This window comes from Pleurodeles waltl, chromosome 12, assembly GCF_031143425.1.
Source record: "Pleurodeles waltl isolate 20211129_DDA chromosome 12, aPleWal1.hap1.20221129, whole genome shotgun sequence".
Taxonomy (NCBI): Eukaryota; Metazoa; Chordata; class Amphibia; order Caudata; family Salamandridae; genus Pleurodeles; species Pleurodeles waltl.
In genome coordinates, this window is record NC_090451.1 from 663377176 (window position 1) to 663390636 (window position 13461).

The 13461-nt window shown below is 47.3% G+C and overlaps 1 protein-coding gene and 1 non-coding gene across 3 annotated transcripts in view; both read right to left on the reverse strand.

Moving 5' to 3' along the window:
* Positions 1 to 4939, reverse strand: part of LOC138267726 (complexin-3-like) — a 37813-nt gene extending 32874 nt beyond the window's left edge. The window contains exons 1-2 of one of the 2 annotated variants that reach the window (XM_069216900.1): positions 4636 to 4939; positions 3675 to 3775 (exon numbers count right to left, since the gene is read on the reverse strand). The gene's annotated coding sequence lies outside the window, so the exon portion shown is untranslated. The remainder of the gene's footprint in view (positions 1 to 3674; positions 3776 to 4635) is intronic. The other variant, XM_069216899.1, reaches the window with a different exon arrangement.
* On the reverse strand, positions 3194 to 3309 carry LOC138268868 (U5 spliceosomal RNA). The gene has a single exon (XR_011200164.1). It is a non-coding gene; the product is annotated as a U5 spliceosomal RNA (small nuclear RNA).
* Positions 4940 to 13461: the final 8522 nt, after the last annotated feature.

Genomic DNA, 13461 nt, shown 5'->3' on the forward strand with positions numbered 1-13461 from the left:
CCCATCCACGCCCTCCCTCAAGATCTCTGGTATTCTGTCATAAAAGGAATCTTCATCTGTGTTGGGCGCATTAGTGTTAAGGATAATGATGGGGGATCCATCCAACATGCCCTCCACGAGAACGTACCTACCCTCGACATCTACTTCACTCTACATGTGGGTGAACGGGACCCCCGGGCCACCCATATGGTTATGCCCCTAGCATAGGAGGAGTATAAGAACATCTGACCCCGCCACTTTTTGGATAATTTCTGTGCTTCCTCCTCAGTCATGTGTGTTTCCTGAAGACAGGCGATATAAACCTTATATCTCTGCAAAAAAGGAATGTACCCTGTAGCGTGTGGTATACCTCTTCAACCCATGGACATTCCATGTCAACATGTTATCTGTCGACCCATACCGGTAGTTAGTCTCCATCCCACCCCCTGGATCTCCTCCCCATAGCCGGGAGAGGACAAGGAAAGTACACTTGGCCCATCTCGCCCACACACCCGCACTGCTGAAGCAAACTTCAAATGTTGATAAACTTCACCAACCAAACACCCCATACTTCCAACCCCCACCCCAGATAAACAGCAAACCAAGCACAGCAAACCATACTATATATCCCTGCTATGGATGCTGTCAGGACAACAGTCTAATCCCAAACTACCCAAATAAGAAGTCCTACCACAACCGTGGAGTGACCACCCCTCATCCCGGCTCCAGCAAACAAAGGCCCAAATACCAACCCACCTTAGATTGATATTATCATAGATCCCCCCAATGTCAAATACATTCCATAGTTCAAATTATGCCCCACCAGTACCTTACTTTTAGGTCAGCAGTACCCCTCCTCACGAAGAGAGTGCTCTCACTTTGACACCAGCCCCCATATAGAGTGCACAGCTGTAATTTATAGGCGTAAGTAACATATTCAGTCCTGAGCAGGGAACCTCTCTGCTCCCCGCTCCAGCTCCACATTCAAACCCTCCACCAATCCAGCAGTCGAAACTGCAATTGTCCGTCCTGTTGTATCACAATTCTGTGGGCAGGGCCCGTGGCCGCTGCCTGAGTCACGGCATCCTTCTGCTGACCATCATCCCTGGTTCTCCGGTCCGGGTCATCTTCTCCAAATGACCCAGAAGCCACCCCACCTGTCCTCTCCGCCCTACCCGGAGGTGCTTTGTCCCACATCTCCAGCCATCGCCATACCTCCTCCGGTCGTTCAAAGCACCTTTAAACGCGCCGGGTACAGGAGCATGTATCTAATGTTCATGGCACGAAGCTTCGCCTTCACCTCCAGGAACCCCTTACAGGAGCTCTGTACCTTGTTCATGTAGTCTGGATAAATGGATATTTTGCAGTTCTCAAACACCACCCTCTCAGATTCCCGGCCCGCCCACAGGATACAGTCATGATCTTTGCAGTTTAAAAGACAGGCTATGATAGTCCTCGCGGTGCACCAGGCTGAGGAGGCGCAATAAGGGCCCTATGAGCACGTTCCACCACAGACACCCTGGACAACCCGACCAGCTGCAGCACATCTCTGATCCAACTCTCCATGAACGTTTCAGCTGCAGACCCTTCCGCACGCTCCAGGAATCCCAGCAGTCGAATGTTATTCCGCCGGGACCTGCCCTCTGCATCCCCCAGCCATCCTACTGTGAAATTTGCTTGTACCATCTGTTTGCGCAGGACCACCACCTCCATTTGCAACTCCACAATTTGACCTTGTCAGACACCTTCCTGAGGTCTGCCCGAAGAAGGCTGACCTCAACTGCCACCAACTCTATCTTTCCTTCGAGGGACACCCTAGAACCTTGAATAGCCGCAATAATCTCAGCTTGTGAGGGCTCCTCTGCATTCGCTGGCTCACTCAGGCCATCTCCGCCCCCCCCCCCCTCCCAGTCGGGTGTGACGCTGCAGTAAGGGAACCGGAGTGGTATACTGCTCCATGGTGTTACCTTGCGATGCTTCCGTCTGCCAGTTCTGCCCCATTCCGCTGCCGCCCAGGGGCCAAACGTCACCCCTGTCTTGACCGACTCAGGGAAAAGGGAAAAGGCAAAAGTCCCCGGGTTCACGCTGCCAGCAGTTCAGGGTCCACTAATCCTCCAGCTTCAGGGTGCTGTTGTATGCCGTATCCAGGCACCCCACCTCAGATTCGGGAGAATTTGGCACCTCTCAGCAAGTCCAATGTCACTCGTCACAGTGGGCCCATATCCAAACCCCGGGCCGTTCAATTTGGTTCCCCCACCACCGCGATCAGTGCGATGGCTGCTCCTTACCCACTTGTGTGGCAGTTCCTCTGGCCTATCTCGGCCCCTGACTTCTTGCGGCTCCACAGGTCTTCAGCCACCTGACCAAGGGTTCACCGACCAACGGCTCCCAGGCGGCTCACCAGTCCAAAGGGGCACGCCCGACAACGCTGTATAACGCAGTCCAATGCTGGCGTGTGGACGCCCCAAAGTGCATCGGCGGTCCAGTATATACTGCCTGCAGCCTAGGGGCCACTTTAGAGGAGGGCACAACCCCCAATAGTGTGCACCACATTGCCAGCCTGCCGCATGCACCCCCCAGGCCTGGCAGCCGTGCCAGGTGCGGCCCAGGAAGGCCCACCAACACGGTCCCGATCAGGACGCTGAAACTTCAGATTTGGGGCCGCTCTGTAGCGACACACTTGGGGCACCATCCCATTATACTGGGCGGGCACCAATCACCGCAGGCGCCCCGGGATCAATGCAGAATGCAGCCGGGAAGCGGGAACTCACTAGGAGTGTGTCCCGCTGGTCATTTTGCTTGGCCACGCCCATGATAAATGTATACTTTAACACATCTTTACAATTAAGTCACATAGGGGATTTTAATAAAATCTCAGTAATCAATGAAAAAGAAGCTATAGCAGATCCAGAAATAAAAACCCAAATTGACTACAGTTACGTGTTTAATTTACAAATTGATCCCTCCTTACCTGTTGTAAGATAAGGAAGGATCCCCACATGGTAATGGATCCTTTCGGATGATATGGAGCTTTTTGTGCAGCACGCGTCTTTCTTATATGTCATGTAACAGGGCTATAGGTTAACTGCATCACAGTAACAATCACTTCGCAAAAGCACGTTAATGGATAACAAAAGAATGTAGTACTTGAGAAACCAGCAAATAGTCAATCTGTCTACTGTATAGTTATACTTTTGTTTACTAAATAAAGGATAACCCTGCACTTGGCAGGGCTTTCAAAAATTGAGTGAAACTCTTAAATATTCCTCTCCGCGGAAATCTTTAGCAAAAGACAAAAGATTTATTCAGTTTGAAAAGAAACCAGAGTAACGTTTCATGGCCGCCATCTGTGGTGCCAGGAAACACTGTTCCACAGACTGTCAGGGTGATTTAATTTACTAAATTCATCTTAGAAACTCCTTTAAAAAATACAACCAATTTATAATAATTGTTGTAATCGGGTACATTGATAAAACACTTGTTGCCATAAAAAGAAACAGGAGGACTCAGAGGTGACACTGAATTATGGGTAAGTACATTTAGATGTAGGTCACGTGACAGGAAAGGTTGTACCACAATAGTTTCCATGCTCAAGTCATAATGTCAACTCCTTTAACTCTGCAAATTTTTAATGGTGCCTCACACGGTCTTGTGTGGACCGGTGGCACCTAAGAAGAGGATATTTATATGCCTACCTCAAGGCATGCTCGTTGCTGTTCTTTCTAAGACAAAGAATGAGCCGGTGTGTTTTGTACTTGAAACTTAGAAGGCTGCATCAGCTGCTGTAAAAAAACAACTGGCAAAAAGGAACATGTTAGAGCTATTAGTGTTGTAAATTCTTAACTGGACTTTTCTTGCCAAATACATTGAAAATGAAAAGTAAACTGTTGACATAAGCAAGCTGATTAAAAGTGCCACGGGTGCCATGAGCGCGAATGAGACACACAAAAGGAAAAATACGTTCGCTTGCAGTCAAACATCTCTGCAAAAGTGCAGTTATTCATGTAACAGGGTCGATGGCCAAGGTGGTAAGGCGTGGTTAAAAGCCCACAGATAGATAACAACAGGCCAGAGCGCTTGCGCGCCCGACATAATAAAACAATCTCGTTAGAGACTTTAGAGGCAATAGGTAAGTGAAGAACATGTGCGCGAGCTGGAGTCACCTGGAAGTTTGCGCAGTATTGGGCTTGCGTTCAGTCACCCCCACCTAGACCTGGTCTTCTGCCTGCACTCTCGTTCACCCTCGGCCAGTCTGGCACATCCTGGCGCGTTTTGGGAGTCAGCACTCCTGCTCACCAAGGCTCTCTCAGAAGTTTCTGGAGTACTGGGTTTCCCTTCAGTCCTTGACCCATACCACCCTGAAGGAAGGCCTCGTGTCGGCTCAGGCACCGGGGTATTGTTTTGCGTCTGCCCTTTTGTTCACCCTAGAGTTTGGCGCATCCTGGGTTATGTTCTCTCTGGAACCCCTGGCCGCCACGGGTGGCCTAGAGGCCTGTCCAACCCCTGAACACATACCTCTCTGGGGGCTTGGTGCTGTGTACCGCACCAGGGCCTTGCTTTGTGTCAGCGCTCGTTCGCATTGGAATTTAGCGCATCCTGGGTTTTGTTCTACCTCAGAAAGCCTGCGCCCCCAACATCCACAAGTTTTGCACCTACCTGTCTCTGCCGGTGCGCCTCCCAGCCAAGCCTTCGTCGTCAACCCTCCAGCTCACCTCCTGCGCCGCACTCCTTGGGCTCCTTGACTCGTGCGCTTTGGAGTGCTTACCTCCAGTTTGCGATGGACAGGGCAGTGTGCGGAGACAAAGCTCCCAGGGCAATCTCTTATAAGCAGGGATAAACAAATCCTGTCCTACCACACAGGCACCCCGCCGCCGGCCTCTGTGGATTAGGTGATGACTCAGTGAAGGCGCACCGGGCTAGTGCCCAATTCAAGGCGCCTTTCCGATCACCTCTTCAACAGAGGTCGAAGCGCTTTGGGCTCAAGGCGCACCGACCACGGAAACCCAGTTTAGCCGCACTGCTTTCTGTTCCACTCTAGGATGTAACTTTCTGCAACATTTCATTCCGATATAATACGCTCTAAACGGCGAGATCACTTCAGCGAGTCATAAGAGTCGACCTGCAGGTCATAACCTCGATGCCCCCACCCCAGACTTCTATCTTTCAGAGCTTGAGCAATAAAACCCATTAAACTATTGGATTACCAGTAATCCTGTTATTTTTAGCGACTGGAATCATATGTAGTGTTTGTAAACAAGCACTGGGGAAACAAATCGCCTCCTCTCTCTCTCTCCCCCCCCCAATTGCGCTACATCTCGAGCATGCACAATCCATGTTCCATCATTTCCATGGTATGTAGTCCATCCTGGTTTCTATTCTCAGTGACCTGGGACCAGCAGATCATCTTTGTATATCTATTTGCATCATTTGAGTTTCACACATCATACGGATATCCTGCCTCCAGAGACAGGTCCTCGTCTGCATCATAGCCTTCCTTAAATACTTAAATATCTCTCCCAAGTCATTCCTGTCCTCTTTGTTAGCAGTGCACAGCACAGGAGGCCAGCTAATCTCCTTTCTAAAGCTCACCCTTGTTTTGCCCCCCCACTTTGGTCTCTCTTACACCCTATGCAGGTGACACTCAACTTAACACCTTGGCCAGCACTTATAAATGGTACCAACTTTCAAAACGACCTCATTCCTGTGGTCACTTGGATGCAGGCTTCTCTGAAAAGAAGAAAAAACACTTGGAAAAAGAGAAAGTCTAGTGCTCTGCAAAGGTTTTACCCTATAGTCTTCCATCTGATGGCCTACTGAATTAAGCCCACCACTTTGGCCCAGGACCAGAGTTTCCTTCGCGATCAAGCTCTTTCTCACTCCCAAATTAGAATCTCCTCATGCTTCTACCAACTCCACCTCCCTCAAAAGTGGATTGCCCCTCAGTGAGTAACCAATTTCCCACCTGGGGTAAGTACAACTCTCCCCCACCTTGTCCATCCTGCTTCTTCTCTCCCGAGACTCAATTGGATCTAGGACGCCACAATTTGGTTTATTGTGGGAAGTTCCCAGCAAAATCACATCAGTCCTGGTGACAACGTCATCGCCTAAGGTCTTTAATTTACTGTGCTAAACACATGCATAGCGCTACTAATCTATGAAGCTAAAAGCACTGCTTGTTATTAAAGTCCATTAAACTATTCTTCTTTCCAGCTGTTAACGTTCCCTAAAGTCTCTCTGGTCTTGGTAACTGAACCTTCTACTTGGCAGTCAACTTGTGTACTCCCTTTTACTCAACAGTAAGTAACATAATGTGGTTTTCCTATTACCTCTCCCCCTTCAGGACCAGGATTACAAATGCTATCCAATTGATTAGGTGTGCATCCATTTTAAATCCCGACCTTAAAAATAAAAAACTAGACTGCTACCGTTGAAGAAAAGGTTTACTGTAAACAATGGGTCCGAGATAAATACTTTAATGTATCATGATTCTGTATGGATTTGAGATGCAAAACAGTCTCATCCATTGCAAAGCAAGTACTTTAAGAAGCAGAATACATGAGATGTGAGAAATACTATTGTGGTGTATCTAAAGCCCACAATATGTATATTTTCAAGAATTGGTAACAGCAGATTATGCAGACAACTGACCTGGTAGTTTTTCAATCCTACCCTTTACTTACAACATCCTAGTGTAGTGCATTCTACTCTATTTCACTTACATTTTTCTTTTACAATACAACCCTTTCCATCCCATTATTTGATTAATCAAATGAAAACCCAAAAGTTTCATGAAGCTATAACAGACAGCAGCCCTACACCCCAAAAAAACTAAAACTCGTCAAATAAACAAGATTTAAAGCCCCTTCCGAGAATACATAGTAACTGAATCCAGCAGCATGCCCTAGGCAGTGTATTCCAAACAAGCACTAGCAAAGCCACGAGGTCTCATCTATTCAAGAGCAATTGGGTTTGACAACGTGTTTTAATCATGTTGCACATCAGTTGACTGCTGTTCAGAGAGTTGTATACAGTTGTTTAGAGTGGTGGAGAGCGAAGTTGATTGTCAGAGTGGGGCAGAGTTAACTACATTGTAGTGGAGCAGAGTCATGGTATGAAGGGGCAGAACAGTGCTTGGGGTGGGGGGGGTAGTGTTGTGGAGTGCAGAGGAATTGAGTAGTGTGTTGCAGATCGGCATGGAGTTGTGTCACAGATTGGTGTATAGTCGCATAGAGGAGCAGTGTCAGATTGGCATAGAGTGGCATGTTGCTGAGTGGAGTCTCTTAGAGCAGTGTTTTCTAGAATTGAGTGGTGTGTTGTAGAGTGGTGTGGAGTGGTATTAAGTATGTATGGTGTGGTAGCACATTGCCATTACAGACACTTTCGATTGAAATGACCACTACATTTGCAGAGACATACAGTTTTGCTGATAAAAATATAGTGCATAAACAATGTGGAAATGTACTTGCCTAGTGAACTGATTTGTTTCGATAGTATTAAAATATTTAATCCAAAAAGGGAGCAGCCGGTCTTACATTTCAGCTCAAACAGCCCCAAAGCATCATGATAAATGCAGTCATTACCCTCCGGCCACTGCCCCCACTTTTGGCGGCAAGGCTGGAGGAGATAATGAGAAAAACATGGAGGAGTTACCCCCCCACAGTCAGGACAGTCCCTAAGGTGTCCTGATCTGAGGTGACTCTTACTTTTAGAAATCCTCCATCTTGTAGAAGGCGGATACCCCCAATAGGATTAGGGATGTGTCCCCCTCCCCACAGGGAGGAGGCACAAAGAGGGTGTAGCCACCCTCAAAGACAGTAGCCATTGGCTACTGCCCTCCCAGAACTAAACACATCCCTGAATTCAGTATTTAGGGCCCCCCAGAACCTAGGAAACTAGATTCCTGCAACCTAAAGAAGGACAGCTAACCTGAAGACTGAGACGACAACTGATTTGGCCCCGGCCCCAGCCCCACCGGCCTGTCTCCCTACTTCGACGAAAACTGCAACAGCAATGCATCAAACAGGGACCAGTGACCTCTGAAGCCTCAGAGGACTGCCCTGCACCCAAAGGACCAAGAAGCTCACGTGAACAGCGGCTCTGTTCAACCATCTGAAACAAAGAAGCAACTTTAAAGACTCCACGTTTCCCACCGGAAGCGTGAGACTTTCCACTCTGCACCAGACGCCCTCGGCTCGACCTGCAGAGAACCAACACCTCAGGGAGGACTCCCTGGCGACTGCGAGTCAGTGAGTAACCAGAGACGACCCCCCTGGGCCCCCACAGCGACGCCTGCTTAGGAAATCCAGAGGCTCCCGCTGACCGCGACTGCCTTTAACAAGGGACCCGGCGCCTGGAACCAACACTGCACCCACAGCCCCCAGGACCTGAAGGAACAGAACTCCAGTGCAGGAGCGACCCCCAGGCGACCCTCTGCCTAGCCCAGGTGGTGGCTGCCCCGAGGACCCAACTTTGAACCCTGTAAGCGTTTTACTTACCTGGGAACTTAACAATTACTTACCTCCCCCAGGAACTGTTGATTTTTGCAATGTGTCCACTTTTAAAATAGCTTATTGCCATTGTCGTCAAAACTGTACATGCTATTGTGATTATTCAAAGTTTCTAGAATAACTGAGTCAAATACCTTTCATTTGAAGTATTACTTGTAAATCTTGAACCTGTGGTTCTTAAAATAAACTGAGAAAAGATATTTTTCTATATAAAAACCTATTGGCCTGGAGTATGTCTGAGTGTGTGTTCCTCATTTATTGCCTGTGTGTATACAACAAATGATTAACACTACCCTCTGATAAGCCTACTGCTCGACCACACTACCACAAAATAGGGCATTAGAATTATCTCTTTTTGCCACTATCTTACCTCCAAGGGGAAGAAAATAAGTTACTTACCTGTAACTGTAGTTCTCCAATATTGGAATCTTTCATAGATTCACATGCTTGAATCATTCCCCGTCGTCGAGATGGGAGTCCCCGGTATAATTTACACAAGTAATGTCAAGATATATCAACAGAGAAAAAAAGGCCCTAGGCCTCTTCAATTTAACAGTCTATCAGAGTCATTTTGTGAAAAGGACCAAACCTAAGCCTCCACCAATCAGGCGACAGCACCCTTCAGAACCCTCCTGAGAGAAGCTCCAGCACCTCAGATTTTCCAAGCACAAGTGCGTACAATATAGTAAACAGAGAAAGAAAGACGTGACGTGAGCTTCTCCGGGGAGGCGGGTGGGTCGCATGTGAATCTATGAAAGATTCCAATACTGAAGAACTACAGTTACAGGTAACTTATTTTCATACTCCAGTATTGGAACTTTCATAGATTCACATGCTTGAATCAGAGTAGAGAGCAGTAGTTCTGCACATTGTAATATGACAACATCTTTAATGGAAAAATACTTTAATACACAAAACCTTATTATCCTTGTGCATATACATGCAACTATAAAGGTATACACCTCTATATATATATATATATATATATATATATATATATATATATATATATATACACACACACATAAATATATATACATATACAGATACATGACGAAATACCAAGAGACACAGCAAAAAATGATTTAAAGACACTACTGTAACATGACTGTTCGCTTCAAAACCAACCACTTATGTGTTTGTCAGAATGTTCTTACTTTTGTATACCTTTTTCTTTCTTTAAAAAAAAAAAATATATATATATAAAACAATGTGCATACCTGTTCTAGGATGGAGGGATGTAGGAGAGATGGTTCACCTTCACCTGAAGAGAACCGCCTGGCCCACTGCTACATCTCCCTGAGAGAGAGATTCCAAGCAGTAGTGCTTCGGGAAAGTATGGCAGCTCTTCCATGTTGCTGCCCTACAAATGTCTTGTAGTGGAACTCAGACGAACAGTGCCACTGACGATGAGACTGCTCTCGTAGAATGAGCATGCACAGGTGATTGCAAAGGTTTGCCCGCTGCTTGATGGCAGCAACGAATGGCTGAGGCGATCCACCTGGAAATACTCTGCTTGGATAGTGGGTTACCTTTTCTAGGAGCACTGTACGCTACGAATAACTGATTAGAGCGTCGAAAAGATTTAGTCCTGTCCAAATAAAATTGAACACATCTTTTAACGTCTAAGGAGTGTAATGCCCTCTCAGCCGGAGTAGATGGATGAGGAAAAAAAAAAAAAGACTAAAGGTTAGTTTATGTGAAAGTCTGAAGGAACCTTTGGAATAAAACGCGGGTTCGTGCGCATTAGCAGTCTTTCGTGTTTAAGCTGTAGGAATGGCTCTTGGATGGAAAACGCTTGCACCTCGCTGACCCGCCTAGCTGATGTAAGAGCTACCAATAAGGCAACCTTCCATGACAAGAACTTGAGGGAAGCACGATGGATCGGCTCAAACTGATGCTTCATCAGTTGTGCCAAGACAATATTCAGATTCCACAAAGGAGGTGGTGGTCTAAAAGGAGGGTAAACTCTGAAAAGCTCCTTCAAAAATCTCTTAATCAGCCGAGAAGAGGGAGGGTGTATCATCTGAACGTCTGTATGCAGCTATAGCTGCTAAGTGAACTTTAACGGACGAGTGTGCTAGCTGCAACAGATACGGTAGCAATTCCTCTGGTGGTGAGACTAGTGGGTCAATCTGTCGCCGATGACACCAGGCACAGAATCTTTTCCACTTACACGGATACGTTTTGTTAGTGCTATCCGCTCTGGCTTTTGACAAAATATCCCTACAGTCCTGCGGGATACTCAAATGCGCGAACTCTGTGGTGAGGAGCCAGGCTGATAAACGCATTGACTGCGGATCAGGGTGCCAAACCTGGCCGTTGTTCATGGTTAGTAATTGAGGTGATGGCTCCAGCAGAATATGAGGCTTGATTGACAGAAAGAGAAGTTCTGCGAACCAATGTTGACGCGGCCAGTACGGAGCTATCAGTATCAGAGTGCACAGCTCTGTTTTCATCTTCGTGAGGACCCTTGGGATCAACGGAATGGGAGGAAAGGCGTAAGCAAAGATGTCTGACCAGACTATTGAAAACGCATTCCTACAAGATCCCTTCTGGTGATGCCAACTTGCGAAGAACCGGCATTTGGCGTTGTCTTTGTTCGCAAACAGGTCTACCGTTGGTGTTCCCCACAGGGAACAAATATGGTTCAATACTGTCTGGTCTAACTCCCACTCGTGGCAGTCCGATTTCTGCCTGCTGAGTGCGTCTGCTGTCTTGTTGTCTATTCCAGGCAAATGCACTGCTGATAGTGTCATGTTTTGCTGTGAGGCCCAGTTCCAGATTGCTTGGGCTTCCCTGGAGAGAGTGAGAGATCGTGTGCCTCCTTGTTTGTTGAGATAGTGCATCGTAGTGGTGTTGTCCGTCCTTATTACCACTTGCGATCCTGAGATCTTGGGAAGAAATGCTTGTAAGGCCAGGTGCACTGCCCTGAGCTCCATCCAATTGATATGCATTGACGCCAGATGCGGTGGCCATTTGCCACTTATTTGCAGATCCTGTAACACAGCTCCCCAGCTTCCAGCGATGCATCCGTTATTATGGTCCACAGGGCTGGTTGCTGTAGAAACGAAAGGCCGATTGATAGATGATGCCTTTGAGACCACCATCTCAGAGCTCTGAGCATTATCGGAGTTATTTGTATCTGGTCCTCCAAAGTGCCCGATACTTTGAGCCCTTGACGATTTAGTTGCTCTTGTAAGGGGCGCATCTTTAGCCGACAGAGGGACCAGAGGTATGCATGAAGACATCATGCCCAACAGCGACTTGAACAGACTGACCGTAACCTTTCCTCTTCTCTGTATGGAACTTAGAGTCCGTAATCTTTGTTGCCTCTCTAACGTGGGACATTCCATGGTGGATTCTGTGTTTAGTCTTGCTCCTAGAAAGGTAATATTGCGTGCTGGTAGAGGGTTGGACTCCTCCCAGTTGACGGTGAATCCGAGATTGGTTAGTAAGGAAACGCACTTTTTTGTTGACTTGTGCGTTCCAGCGTAAGTCTTTGCCTTTATCAACCAATCGTCTAAGTATGGAAAAACCTGGTGCTTTCTCCTTCAGAGAAAGGCTGCGACTGGTGCTAGACATTTGGTAAATATTCTTGGGGCCGATTTCAGTCCGAAGGGAAGGACACGGTATTGATAATGGCTCCCGGCTACGGTGAATCTCAAGTATTTTCTGTGGGCAGAGTGGATGGGTATGTGGAAGTATGCATCTTTCAGGTCTAGTGAAGACATGAAATCTCCCTGATTGAGACACAGAAGGACGTCTTGCAAGCTGATCATCCAGAACAATTGCTTTTTTTAGTAGACATTTAATTCCATTAAATCGAGGATCGGCCTCCAATCCTTCCACTTTTTCCTGAATGAGGAAGAACCTGGAATAAAATCCTGTTCCTCTTTGGGCCCGAGGCACCTTCTCTATAGCTTCTTTGAGAAGCATCTTGTCGATCTCCTTTCTGAGTTGTTGAGGGTATCTTGAAGGAGGGGGGGGGGGGGGGGGGGCGGGAAGGTATCTGGATAAATTCTAAAGTATGGCCTTACTTCACTAATTGTAGGACCCACTTGTCTGAAGTAATGGTTTGCCATTGATTGAGGAATAAAGATATCCTCCCGCCCAGAGTGACAGGGGGGAGGACTGGACGTAGCCGGGGCCGTGAAAACATCAGGTTCTACAAGCCGAATCTTTGGTTGGACGGGTTGAACGGCCACCAGGTCTACTACAGGCTGGTTGTGGCGGCTGCCTTTGCGAGTAGTATGGACGATATTGCTGTGAAGAGAATGGATAGGCGGAATACCTGTGTTGTTGATATCCCCCCCTGTATGAGGGTTTGCCACGCCCTCTAGGACGAAAAGACGACTTTCGATATTGTAGGGTCCCTAATGACTTTGCCGTGTCCGTTTTGATGGATTGTAGGGCTTCATTGACATGTTTCCCAAATAGCGCCTGGCCATCAAAAGGTAAGTCCAAGATTTTATTTTGAACTTCTGGGCGAAATGAGGTGGCTTTAAGCCAGTCTTGCCTTCTGAGCACAGCTGCACCGGCAAGTTGTCTAAAAGCAGTGGTCGCTATATCCATTGCACAGTCTATAAGCTCTGCAGACGTGCGTTGACCCTCTTGTATTGTTTTATTTGCCTCTGATTTCGCATCTTCCGGCAGTTGAGTAATAGAAGGTGCAATGCCCGCCCAAAGCTGTCTGTCGAATCTAGCCAAAATAGCCAAAGAGTTGGCAGCTCTAACTACTAGGCTAGCCATAGAAGAAAACCTTTTCCCTATGTTATCTAGCCTTTAACCCTCCTTGTCTGGGGGTGCGGAAATTGGGGCAGAAGGATTCTTCCATCTTCTTTGTGCTGCCTGAGCTACCACTGAATCCGGAGGAGGATGTCCCATTAAGCATGTTGGTGCATCGTCAGGTGCCTTGTATTTTTTTTATTCAGACGCGGCAGCACTGCCGTAACTGTAGCCGGATTATTCATGA